The sequence below is a fragment of the Hippopotamus amphibius genome, chromosome 12 (genome assembly GCF_030028045.1).
Source record: "Hippopotamus amphibius kiboko isolate mHipAmp2 chromosome 12, mHipAmp2.hap2, whole genome shotgun sequence".
Taxonomy (NCBI): Eukaryota; Metazoa; Chordata; class Mammalia; order Artiodactyla; family Hippopotamidae; genus Hippopotamus; species Hippopotamus amphibius.
Genome location: NC_080197.1, coordinates 9,976,875 through 9,990,056, shown reverse-complemented (window position 1 = coordinate 9,990,056; position 13,182 = coordinate 9,976,875). Strand labels below are relative to the sequence as shown.

General features: G+C 48.9%; 1 protein-coding gene across 3 annotated transcripts in view; it reads right to left on the bottom strand.

The window, feature by feature from the left end:
- The window catches only part of NFATC2 (nuclear factor of activated T cells 2), a 154,540-nt gene extending 141,881 nt beyond the window's left edge, over positions 1–12,659 (bottom strand). For 2 of the 3 annotated variants that reach the window (XM_057703013.1, XM_057703011.1), the window contains exon 1: positions 12,246–12,659. The gene's annotated coding sequence lies outside the window, so the exon portion shown is untranslated. Of the gene's footprint in view, positions 1–3,941; positions 3,962–12,245 lie in introns of those variants that run through there. The other variant, XM_057703012.1, reaches the window with a different exon arrangement.
- Between the last annotated feature and the right edge of the window lie 523 nt (positions 12,660–13,182).

Here is a 13,182-nt window from a genome sequence, read left to right as displayed (position 1 = left end):
AAGGTGAGAACAGAAGATTGAGTAGGAGTTAGCCAGAGAACAGTGAGGGGAAGAACTAACAGCCAACTGGGAAAGTATGTGCAAAGGCCCTGAGGCAGGAGGAAGTAGGAAGTATTGGAGGAACTGAAAAAAGACTGAGTGGCAGGTACTCAGGGACAGACAAGAAGATGGTGTGAGGTAAGGCCAGGAGGGTAAGTGGGGCCTAGGGGCCCTTGTGGAGAATTTTGGACCTAAGACCCATGAGGAAGGACTGAAGCGTATTAGGCACGTACATGACAAGATCATATTTGGGGTTTTAAGTGGTTGCTCTGGGTTCTTTGTGGAGAAGAAACTGCAGGGGGTGAGGACTGAAGCAGGAAGAACAACTAGGAGGTTCATACAGCCATCCAGGCAAGAGAAAATGGAGCGTAGACTATGGTGAGGGTAGTCAAGACACAAAACAGTGGAAGCACACGAAAGACATGCATACTCTCATCCTTTGGTCCATCCTTGAGTTATCTCTCGTCCTCTTCCAGGCTATCTCTTAAAAGGCAACGTAATCTGATCGCGGGTGAATAGAAATACCTGAGGTGTACCGCCCTCTGGGCCTGTCCCACCCCACCCCAGGTGGCTCTGAGTCCTGAGGCCCCTTCAAGTTGGCCCTAGAAGGACCCCCTACACATAACTCGGCCTTCCTTTTCCCCTTCTGCTTATAAAGCTCATTTTTAGCCTCAGCCTGGGCCTCTCCCCTGAAATCTGGGCTCACATATCCCACTGTCCGCCCAGCATCTCCATCTGGGTATCCAACAGGCACCTCAAAGTGCACGTGTCCAAACCAACCCTATTATCCTCTGAAACCACTCCTCTCCCACTGTTCCCAGCTCAGATATCATCCTCCCATTCATCCCGTTCTCTGACCAAAATCCAAGGAGTAAGTCCTTTCTCCTCTCTGCTTACACCCACATGCAAACCCTCGGCAAATCAAAAACCCTCAAAACGTAACCCAAGCCCCACCATTTTTCACCATCTTCACTGTTCTTCCTCCCACCCCAGCAATCCTAGCCCCCATTACCTCTTGCCCAGACAACTACCATAGCCTCCTCCCTGTTCTTGTTACTTCCATGTTGGCCCTTACATGGAGCAGCAAAAGGGATCCTTTCAAAATATACATCCAGTAAACCTCCCCGGGCATCCCGTTACGTTGAGTTAAATTCAAGCACCTTGGCCTACAAGGTCCTAGATGAACTGCCCCCGCCCCTGCTCCCTTTAGGTATCATCTCCTGCCATTTTCCCTCCTCTGACTCCCTTCTAACACCCTGTTCCTTGAAAATGCCAAGCAAGACTCCACCCCAGGTCCTTTGTACCTACTATTCCCGCTGATATTTGTTACTTCCTCGCTTTGTCCATTCCTCAGCTCAAATGTCAGCTCCTCAGAGAGAACTTCCATGACCATCCCAATAAAAACAGCCCCCTGACCCTGCTTCATGTTCCTCATAGCACCCTGTTTCTGCAGCAGAGAGATACGGGCTCTGTGAATACTTTATTCATATGTACATCTGTTCATCTTTTACTGCCTCTTCTTCTCACGTGAATGTAAACCCCACAAAGGCAAGGATATTTACTTTGTTCACTGGTGTATCTAGGGTTGTCAGATGTAGCAAATAAAAATACAGGTCACCCAGTTAAATTTGAATTTTGGACAAACAATGAATCCTTTTTTTTAAGTCCAAGTATTGTATATCCCCGATATTGTATGGGACATGTTGAAACTAAAAACTTATTCCTTGTTTGCCTGAAATCAAAGTTCACTGGGCATTCTGTATTTTTATCTGGCAAGTCTGGCTGTAGCCCCAGATCCTGGAAGACTACCCAGCGCATGGTAGGTATTCACTAAAAAGCAGCTGAGGCAATGAATGAAAGAACAGTGCCCAACAGAGCTCGCACCTGAGAGATCACTCACAACAGGAAGCTGCATCGAGAGGCGAACCTGAGTCCCTGCTTTCCTCAGTTTAATGGGACCCAACAGGGATGTCCGGAAATCTGGTGTTTTGCACAATTGGTGGCCCAACCTCTAGCGTGGTTATAACACCTGTAATCATTTTTATATAAACATTTCATCTGACTCAACAGCTTCAGGGAAATTCTGCCTGTACATGTTTTTTTAAAGGAAAAGAAAAAAAAATGACTTGTAGAAAATATGCTCTGTTATAGGAAATATGTTCTTGGGCTCATTATAACAAAACTAGTGGATTTGAATCCGATCACTGCCCCGTCTTCCAAGCTGACCTTCCTGGAATTCAGTGGCACCCATAGGCATGAAGACATCAGTTTGGCCAAGGTTGCGGTGACCCTGTGGTACAATAAGTTAGATCACAGAACCAGGGACCCAGGACCCAACTCAAGGGCTTCCTCTAATTTACTCTGTGACTTTTAAGTAAGTCACCTGAACTTTCTGTGCCTCAGTTATTCCATCTGTAAAATGGGGGGCAGTGAATTACATGATACCTGAAGCCCCATTCCAGCTCTCATATTCAAGGATGCTTTGATGCTAACCTGAGTAGCAGCCAAGGTCATCTTCACAGGTGTACAACCTGTGCCGTCATACAGGGTCCCGCTCAGAGGACCACGCACAAGGTCTAATGCTCCACCATCACCGTCTGAAAATTCTTAGTCTCTTTGAACCAGGGGCCGCAAATTTTCCTTTCATGTTGGGCCCTGCAAACTATATAGCCAGCTCGGACAGCAGTATGTAACAAATAAGTCACCCATTCTCAACCGGAACCCCACAACCTGATAACCCCCACTGTAATAAAAGCCTGACTATAAGTAGGCACTAAAACATGTTCAGTCTGAAAAGCAGGACTTGTCTTTACCAAATTCCAAAAAGCCATCCCCCCCTCAATTTAAGCACATCCTGGGTTATCACACTAGATGTTAACATTTTAATTCATAGATGGATGCATTCAACTCCTCCAGTGAGTGAGGCAAAATTCAAGAGGGCACCAAAAACCTCAAAAATCAAATATATTACGTTTTCACGAAATGTTCTTTAAAAATCAAAATAAATGCAAAAAAAATCCACGGTGAGCAAACCATTACACTTCGAATAACGACAGGATCAGTAACAGCGCCGTGCACAGTCACACTGGACCCCGAAGCAAAGGGGAAATGAGTAATACTGATCCCGTCATTATTTAAAATTTTTCTTCCTATTTTTGGCTCATCTTGTATTTTTTGCATCAATTTCGATTTCTAAAATATTACACGAAAATATTATTCTTTTTGATCACTGAGTTTTTTGGCACCCCTTCCATATTGCCTCCCGCTCAAAGCCATTTTTCAGGAGTGAGCTCCTTATGAACTGGAGAAACAACAAGACAGTTTCAAGCCTGACTTTCACTCCAATCTATGATAAACATCATCTTTTAAGCCTGAACAGGACTTCTCTGCTGTGAGAAAACTGAAGGCAGTCTGTTGAAATTGGCGGTCCCCTGGGCAGGCACGGAGGAAAAAAGCTCTGGGAAAGCAAAACCTAAATCTCTACTAAAAGCCAGAACCCAAATCAAGGTGTGGACTGCAAGAAGACGCCCCATTGGACAGCAGCGGTTGTCACAGGTCTGCAGTAGCTCAGCCAAACCCATTTTGCAGGTATATTATGTTTGGCCTGCCCTGTAATATTGTTTTTAAATCTGAACTAACATTTTTTAATTGGGAGCTTTCATTTAAAAATCCAAGTGTCCAATATCTCCCCCAAATGGGAAGATCAGGCCACAATACTCAGGGTCTATATTGCCAGGTGGATCCGTCATCTGGGACTGAGTAGAGGCCGCCTCCTTCAGGCGATCCTATTGCTCTCAGGTCATCACTGCCCCACCCAGCTGCCCTCATCCATCCCCATGAGCATGTGAGCTTGAGACCCTGGTCTCCGGGCCCTTGACTCCTTCTCCCTGGTCCCTGCTCACCTACTTTGTCCTGGCTTTGTTTGTCCTCTTCATTCCTTGCTTCATAGGACATTCCCCTCCGCCTTATGGAACTGATATTTAACAGGAGAGCACGGTCAGCACACTCACCTAGCCCTTAAAGTACCGTCCTTGCCTTTAATTAAGCAGGAGGTGCCACCATCCCTCTGCCAGGGGAGCTTCATCTTCTACTGAATCAGAGCCTTAATGGCAGGCAGCAGAGGGCGGGTTAGTTAGGGGATAGAGCATGGGTTAGTCTTTGCCCAACCTCGCAACTATTTCTCAACCATCCACCTTTTCCCTGTCTCCACTGTCACGCTTCTGTCACCCAGGCTGTCTTCCTAGATGACCACACCCCCAGTATCGTGATGCCCTTCTCCATCCTCTCTCCTGCCCTGGTCTTGCAGACTCGAACATCTGTGTCGATTCCGTAATCTTTGAAGTCAAGGAGTGATGGGGACAAGCAAGCTGACTTCGGGGATCTCAGAGCCACCCTCCAGCAGCCTCCCTCTAGCACAACCACACACTGGAGCATCTCCCACCCCCCAAAAAGCACCTGGCATCTGCTCTTGCCCCCTCTCTCTTAAATTCCTCTACCAACACAATCACTAGACTTCATGGAAACTTTTAGTTCCTTTGCATGTAAATGGCTTCACATACAATTGTGTCTTTTTATCTGACTTTGCAAAAAAAAAAAAAAATCTTTATCTGACTTTCAAATGCAAATGAGCACTTCTTACATATCTTGGATGTTCTCCACACCACCCAGCTGATGCCTTACAATAGCGGGTCCTCCACAAACCCCTCTGAACTCATTGGTTGAGACTGAACTAGGTCACCAGAAAAAAACCCCAAAGATTTGGTAGGGAATGGATTTATCCCAATCAGGAAGGACTCTTGAAGGTTAGTAGGCTGAAGGAAAGTAACAACCTGAATTTAAAGCAGTAAAATAATAGTGAAAATGGCAGGAACTGACCACTTTATATACACTGAGAGCATCACAGTCATGCTTCAAACCTCCAAGCACTCGCCATGTGTAACAATTACTATCACCTGTTCAGTTAAAGAAACTGTTCAGTCGAAGAAACTAAGGCATGGAGTAGGTTGTGATGTTACTTTTGAAGGCACACATGCCGCCACGGAAGTGGTTTGTCCCACACCAGGCTGATACTCATTACTGAGTCACACTGTTCCTGGCTTATTAGCTAAGGGTGGATGCACTAAGGGACATTTCTGGGCCAAGATGAAACGCTGAGAGAAGTCTTATGACTCCCAGTGATAGCAGAGAGGGAAAGAGGAGCCTGCGTGCGGAATCCAGGCTGGGCCAGGAGGAAGACCCATCGGAAGTGGTTCACATTATTCACAAAATTAATGGCATACCCTCGGGTGCCAAAGCCAAGGACCATCCCTGCAGAACCCCAGGGCTTAAGGGAACACAGTTTGAGGATTGGAAAGGAGACCGCTCTGCAGACAGGGAAGTACCAACCCCTCCCCACACGGGTCCCAGCCCCTGTCATCTCCTGCGCAGGCCACCACAATAGCATCCACTCTTACCTGGCTAGAGGCGCTCTCCACATAATGGTCAGTAAGATCCTAAGAAAAGGTTAATAAGCTCACATCCTCTGCTGCTTCAGATTTCCCCCATGCCTCGCCATTACCATGAGAATGAACTTCAAACTGCTCACAAGACCCTGCTGGGTCCTGCCCTGGCTTGCTTCCTTGATCTGTCTCCTGTCACACCTCCCCTCTCCCTGTTTCTGTTCCAGCCACACTGGTCTTGCTGTTCGTTGACTATCACAAGCACATATCTCTCCTCAGGGCCTCTGGACTCACTATTCCCTCACCACTCAGAGGTCAATGAACAAGACACCTCTTTAGAAAGGAAGGGACTGTCCAGGGTGAATTACAATCCCTACTACTGTGAGTTGAATGAGGTCCCTCTCCCAAAATATGTGCAAGCCCTAACCTCAGGTACCTGTGCTGGCATCTTATTTGGCAAGAGGGTCTTTGCAGATGTGATCAAGTTCAGATGAGGTCCTTAGCACTAAGGGCTCTAATCCAATGACTGGCATCCTTCTAAGAAGAGGAGGGAACACACGTACACACAGGAAGAAGGCCATGTGAAGACAGAGGTGGAGAGTGGAGGGATGCACCTACAAGCCAAGGTACGCTGAGGACCCCCTGGGGCCACCAGGAGCTAAAAGAGACACGGAAGGATCCTGCCCTAGAGCCTTCAGAGAGAACATGGCCCTGCTGACACCTTGATTTCACACGTTTAGTCTCTGAAACTGTGAAAGAATAGATCTCTGTTGTTTCAAGCCACTCAGTTTGTGGTAATTTGTGATGGCAGCCACAGGAAACTCATACACCCACGCACTATACATGTATATACTGAGCCATTCGCAGCCCTGTTCTCCGATTATGGTCTCTAGCATTTAACACCACTCCACATTATCTGGGGTATTCCTGGTTTGCTCCCTTGATGTTTGCCTCGTGAGGGCAGACACCATCAGTCCTGTTCCCTTCATCCCCAGCATATGGGAGGTAAGTGGCACACAGCAGACCCTTGAAAGGATGGAAATGAATTAAACGGTCCCGGGGGTTTCTAAGAGGAGATGGGAATGAGCTGGGCCTTGAAGAAAGATGTGAAAAAAGGGAGCGGGGACCCCGGGTGGAACAACCAGGGCAGAGGAGGGCACTGGATGGTGCCAAAGAGTGAGTGGACAGGCGCGGACCTGCTCCGACAGCAGCGGCAACCCGGGAAATGGGAGTGATGGAGCGGTGGGCCAGAGAAGCACCCGGGAGGGTTCTGGCCACTGCGAAAGGCTTTGAGGAAATGGGGCCCTATTGGCAGGTCCCTCCCAGAAAGGGACGGGATGGAGGCTGCCAGAAAGGCCTGAGTGGGCCAGAAAGGCAAGGGGGAAGGCAGGAGAAACCCCCACTGCAAACTGTGGAGGGCGGGCTCCTGGAGGGGCCGCAGCCCATCTCTCTAGCTCACCGTCTGGCTGGGTGGTCCTGCTGCAGGAAGCAGAAGAGATAGGACCGTGCAGCCCTTCAATGCTGAGCTTTCCTGGTCAGCTCTGTCCTCTAAATGCCTTGACCACGCCCCGTCTTGGTCTCCTCCTCTTGAAGATGGGAGGATCACATTCAATACCAAGCTTTCAGGTTATTTTGTGAGATTTATCTGTAAAGTGCTTGGCCCTACAGGATCTGTCTGGGAGGGAAAACAGATCGCCTTCTTGCTGTGATTATTCAACCGAACAGGGAACAACAAGATGGAATGGGATTGGTTCCAAGCTTTGCAATTAGCGATGCAACCCTGGGGCAGTGGCTTCCCCTCCCTGTGCAAGATGGGGTAATAACTGGCTGGTTGAGGACCAACAAGGTGGCCCATGGGAAGGCTGGGGATGGTGCCTGGCATAAAGGTGGCACTCAAGAAGTGGTGGCTGCTGTCCTGGTCATTGTTGTCGGCTGTTGTGGTTGTTGTTGGGGGCTGACTCATTCCAAACAACATGAAAGCAGGTGCCTGTTGGATAACCCAGAAGGAAGCCTGCTTAAATCACCAGCCCTTGGTGGGAAAACATGGAAGCCAAAGCTACTGTCATTGTCAAAAGGAGGCAGAAGTGAGTGCGTCAGAAGGATGGCACAGTGCTTCAGCGTTTGTCTTTTTTTTAATAACTTTTTTAAGGTTTTTTTTTTTTTGATGTGGACCATTTTTAAAGTCTTTATTGAATCTGTTACAATATTGCTTCTGTTTCATGTTTTTTGGTTTTTTTGACTGCGAGGCATGTGGGATCTTAACTCCCCCACCAGGGATCAAACCTGCACCCCTCTCACTGGAAGGCAAAGTCTTAACCACTGGACTGCCAGGGAAGTCCCCAGCGTTTACGTCTTAATTCTGTGGCTTTAATAGGTCACATCACCCCTACTGTGCCTCGTTCATTCATTCATTCATCCCTTCATCCACTGAACAAAAAAGTACTGAGCACCTACTAAGTATCAGGCACTGTTCCAGGCACTGGGGCCAAAGGGGTGAATAAGACAGTTGTGGCTTCTGGTCCCCGAGTTCAAGTCTGGAGAAAGACAGAGACACGGCATGGGCAATGACCCCCAGTGTGACAAGTACAGGACGGGGCAGCGTCAGGGTGGAGACCCGGGAAGTCCAGAGGCGGCCTCCCATCCATTCTGGGAGGTCAGAGTCTCAAACTCCTGTTCTAGCAAAGGAATAAAAATAGGAATCTGCCTGGCTTCTTCCAGGTAAGATGTGAAATAATCACTCATGTGTGTAGCAAGTGAGAGCTAGCTAATGAGACTATATGTGCGGAGGCAGTTGGTAATTTTTCTAGGCTGGATTTGGGGGAGGAGGTAAATATTGAATTAATGAAATTGTACAGTAATAATAACAGCACTTATTAATTAAGTGGGTGCTTTGAGGTTCATATTGTTTACTAAGAGACTGAAACTCTCCATAGATTGGTAAATGATGGCTGTCATCCCCCCCAAGGGCCTCTGCTGCCTTGAGACCCTCCCTACAATTCAGCAAATAAAGGGTTAAAGCCTGGCCCAGCAGGGGAGTCTCCTGGGACCCTGCTCCTGCTGTTCTGATTGGTTGATACTCAGTTGTTAAATATATTAACCAATATTCCAGACAATATTACTATCACTTTTTTATATGTGGGGAAACTGAGGCACGGGAGCGTGAAGGTATTTGCATGAGGTCATGAATTTGGCAAGTGGCAGAGCCAAGATTTGAACCTCTCACTCAGATCTCAAGCTACCGATGTCGTGGGTGTAGAAATATTACCTGGGATCCATTGGAGATTCACAGAAACAGGAGGCCTGGCCCTGTCCTCAGGAAACTAACAATCCAGCTAAGGAAAGTCTTAATAAAGGCAGTCGGAAGAGCATGGAGGAAAATGAGTGAGTCTCCCTGAAGTTCTGGCAAGAGAAGGAGAGTCCTGGAGGTCTTGCTGGAGGAGGGGCCATCTGGGTAGCCAGGGAGGAGCTCAGCCAGGAGGAGGGGCTCTTAGAGGGCATCTCCGTTCTGTGTAGACAGAAAGCAGTGCTGGCTTTACCGCCTCCTGGCCATCTGGGGACTTTTCTTCCTCTAGCAGAAGTGGAAACACTGTGCTTTCGTTTCCCTGAGGCAAGGTGAGGAGCCCTCCCTGACTCACCCTCTGCTCAGGACAAATCATTGGCTGCCTCAGTTTCCCCGTCTCTAACAATGATGCTCGTACTCTGCACAGCCTCGCACACTTCCTTCTCTTCTAGGGTATGTCAAGGAACGATGTGGTGTTGGCAAAAAAGCCCAGGACGAGGGTCTGGTCTGCCTCAGTTTCCTCATCTGTCAAATGGTGTGATAAAAAATGATGATAATACAAATAAGTTCCAGAGAGAGCAGAGCATATGGTCAAGAGCCTGAGTTCGAATTACAGCCCCCACCACTTCCTTGCTGGGTAGCACTCGGCCAGTTACTGCCCCTCTCTGTGCCTCACTCCCCTCCTCTGCGAAGGAGACAATGATTACAGCACTTACCGTGTACAGCAGCCCTAACGATGAAAAGACACTGAGCCCCGCCACTCCCAATCAATGCTCATAATACAGCTGCTCTCACCCCCGTGGACAGCAAGAGAGCCCTTACCCTGTGCCAGGCATTGTGCTACGAAGTTACTGTGTGACCACGGGCGAAACTGGTTCTTGTCCTCAACTGTCAGAAAATAATAATATCCAGTGTGTGTTAACTACCTGGTAAGCACAGAGGTTAGTGTTTTATATGCATGATTTCATATGATGCTCGGGACAGCCCTGTGAGGTCTGTCATTATTATTATTATTACATGTCACTATCATTATTCGCTTTTGCAGACTAGGCAATGGAGGCCTCACAAGCCATAATCTTAGCCTAACCTGTGTCACTGTGAAGCTCCAATCAGTTACCAAGTCCCTCGAGAGGTTTAAAGTACTGCATCTCTTCAAAGAATTTCTGCTGTGAATTTTTCTATGTCAATATGTTATCATTTTGCATTTTAATAGGAATTGCAGCTAATATTTATTCAGCGTTGACTATAAGCACAGCAGCATTTTTGATGCTTTATGTGTGCTACCTCACTGACTCTCACAACCTCCTTTAAGGAAGACATTATTATTGGCTCCATTTTACAGATGTGGAAACTGCAGCCCACAGAGGTTAAGTTACTGCCCCAAGATCACACAGCTGCAGCATAGCCAAGCAGAAATTCTAACCCAGACAGAAGGCAGGGAGTTTGGGTCTGGGAGTGAGCAGAGCTCACCCTGGGTTTGTTTATTCCTAAAATACTTTCCATCATCCCACTTCAGATAAAACTGAACACACCTCTTTCAGATCTTCAGTTTTTCCCAGGGCCTCAACCCAAAACTGCACAGCAAGGTCAGTATTTTCTTACCATGCAAATATTTCTATTCTCTATTTAATGACCCCACCCCTCTGCATGCATCCTCAGATCTGCCCCTACGCTTGCTCATGCTGGTGTTTAAGTTTAAAGAGCTGTTCCCTCAGGAGACCCCAATGCAGGGCACAAAGTGCCTCTCACGCCAGCTGCCTCTGATGCCTGGAATTGCATTCTGTGTGCCCAGTTGCTCTGGCATGCCAAGTGTCATTCGCCGGGAACAATGCGATGCCCTGTCTTCCACATGTGGACACACACTGGCACGCACATTCTCAAATCCCTGCACACATGAGCGTGGGCTGGGGAGGTTAGGCAGTGCACATGCACACACAAAATATACACACTTCAAAACCTTAAGAGAGGACCAAGTTCAAAAACCTGGAGCAGAGGTGTAGCAGCCTCAACAAAAGGTAAAGCTTGTGTGAGATCACACAGTAAAACCGAGGTCCAATTTCTCTTCCCAACTCTCTCTCTCTTTCCAAATAGACCAAAATATGGCATTAGTCTGTCTCCCCACCCCCACCGTCATGACATCAAGCACTGTGTTTCAGTATACACGGCTGTAAAAACCAATTTACATTCTTAATATCTGTCACCTGTCTCAGAGCATCCCTTTTACAGGTGATGCGATATTAGTAATTTTTTTGGTCATTATGTCATAGGCTTGACCACTAGCAGAGGACAGGATAAATTGGTACCAGTTCAAATGCTCAAAGTGCTGGCAGGGTCTTGCTTTCAAAAGTGCAACTCAGCTAAAAATATATGTCAGTGAGGTCCGCTGTGGCAAAGTACACCATTTACCTAACCTGAGGCATTTGGCTCCACTCCGGTTTTCAAAAAAAGCCCCTTAGGTTTATTTACTGAAATTGTCATTTCTTCCCCCCCAGAACTTTAATCAGCCACGCAGAGCACAAAACCTACATTCAACTCTGATTTTATGACACGAGGCTAACTCCTCCTACGCATATTTATTTCATTTAACTCTTGAAGCCCTGCCCTCTGGGCAGTGCCCCCCGCTATTCACAGGGCTAGCCTCTGAAAAACACATCACGTCGCCTGGTTTCCACTTTGAAAGTCCGATTCATTAGCGTACAGCCTAAACCCCTCCACAATCCCAACCAGATGGGATATTTTCATATCATATTCGTATACGTTAAGCCCCTTCGGTAAGATCCAAGTAGTATGATTCCAGGGCGAACTCCAAGCGGAGGGAAAAAGAGACAGAAACACGGAAAGTAGAGTGTAATCAGATCGCAAAACAAACTGATGGTACATTGCACTTTAAAGGGGGAGCTGGAGGACTGTATCCATCAGGCACATCAAAAAACGGGAAAGAAAATTGTTTAAACGTCCCAGAGCATCTGCTGCTCTGTTAAAAAGCAGTCTTCATTACTAGATTACTAAATAGTAAAATGCCAAGCCTGTTCTAAAAGAAAAAAAAAAAAAAAGCTAAAAAATGATGATGAAGGCGATGATTAATAATAATAATAATTAATAATAATACAGCGGAATGGCAGCCGCTGTCAAAAGCCCAGCGCGGAAATAGTTAAGCAAAGCCCGCGGTTAGAAGCGAGAATCCCTCCCGGTGTCCCACGGAGGGGACAATCCTTATGACAGACTGGCCTGGGGAATCCCTCCTTGGGACACTCTGCTGCCCCCGCGCGAAGCGGTCTAAAGTCGGCTCCCCAGTCTCCCCTCCTTGGCCAGGGCGAGGGCGCCTCTCCTCCCCGGCCACGCTACCTGTGCGCCCTGGGAAACCGGAGTCCCCGGGCCTCCCCGCGACCTCAGCCAGGAGCGGAAAGTGCTGCCGGGGAAAAGAGCAGAAGGGAAAGGGCTGAGAGGCGGGAGGAGGAAGCGGCCGGAATAGAGGGGGAGTCCGTTACCTTGGTCCACAGACCCCATGATGCGGAGGGGATGGCAGTGCCCCAGTCTGAACGCAGCCTCTCTCTGCATCTGGAGGGGATGGGGTTTCGGCGCGCGGGGTGAGAGGGGGTCTGTTTGGGTCGACCAGGAGCCAAGGGGCCGCCGTCCTCTCTAAAGCATGCTCGCGGGGCTTCCCTGGCCGAGGAGCCTGCGAGCGGCCCGGGAGCTGCGCGCCTCCCGCCTCCCGGCTCCCGGCTCCCGGCGCGGCGGAGTCGGCGCGGCTCGGCGCTCGGGCTTACTCGAGAGGGAACGCGACTTCCTTCCCCGCGCTCCGTGTTTATAGGCTTTCAATGCAGTAAAATAACGGGATTCCCTCACTGTTTCCTCCTGTTTATCCAGCGCCATGGAAACCACTGGATCCCGTCCATCTCCAAAACTAAGGGCTTTCCTGCAAACTTCACACTCAGGAATCCATGACGTCGCCTCCTCCGCGGCCAGCCAGCTCCGTGGCTCCCTCGGCCGCCAGCACAAGTCCCTGATTGTTCGGGAGAAAAGTCAGGGAGAGGGAGCGATGCGGGCGACGGCGAGAAGGGGGTGGGGGCGTGGGAGTGTCCAAGTCGGCCTTGCAGGAGCTCCAGGCGGCTGTTTGCAAGGATTGCCCCAGCCGCCGCCTCCGTAGCCCGCTGCAGCTTTGCAAAAATCATGCCTGAGACTCCCAAGCCCCCCGTTTTCCAACGGGGCATCTCTCAGAGAAAGTCGCCCAGGGCTCCAATCAACACCCCAGGTGGTCGAGACCCCTGGACACTGACCCAGGGGCCCTTCCCAGTCCCTCAGGGCCTCTGGCTGCCCAGATTTTTTGTGCTCGGGGCTGATGGTGAGGAGGAGGGAGGGGGGAGGAGAAGGGGGGAGGGGGAAGAGGAGGGGGGAGGAGGGAAAAGAAATAAATAACGGTGCCTT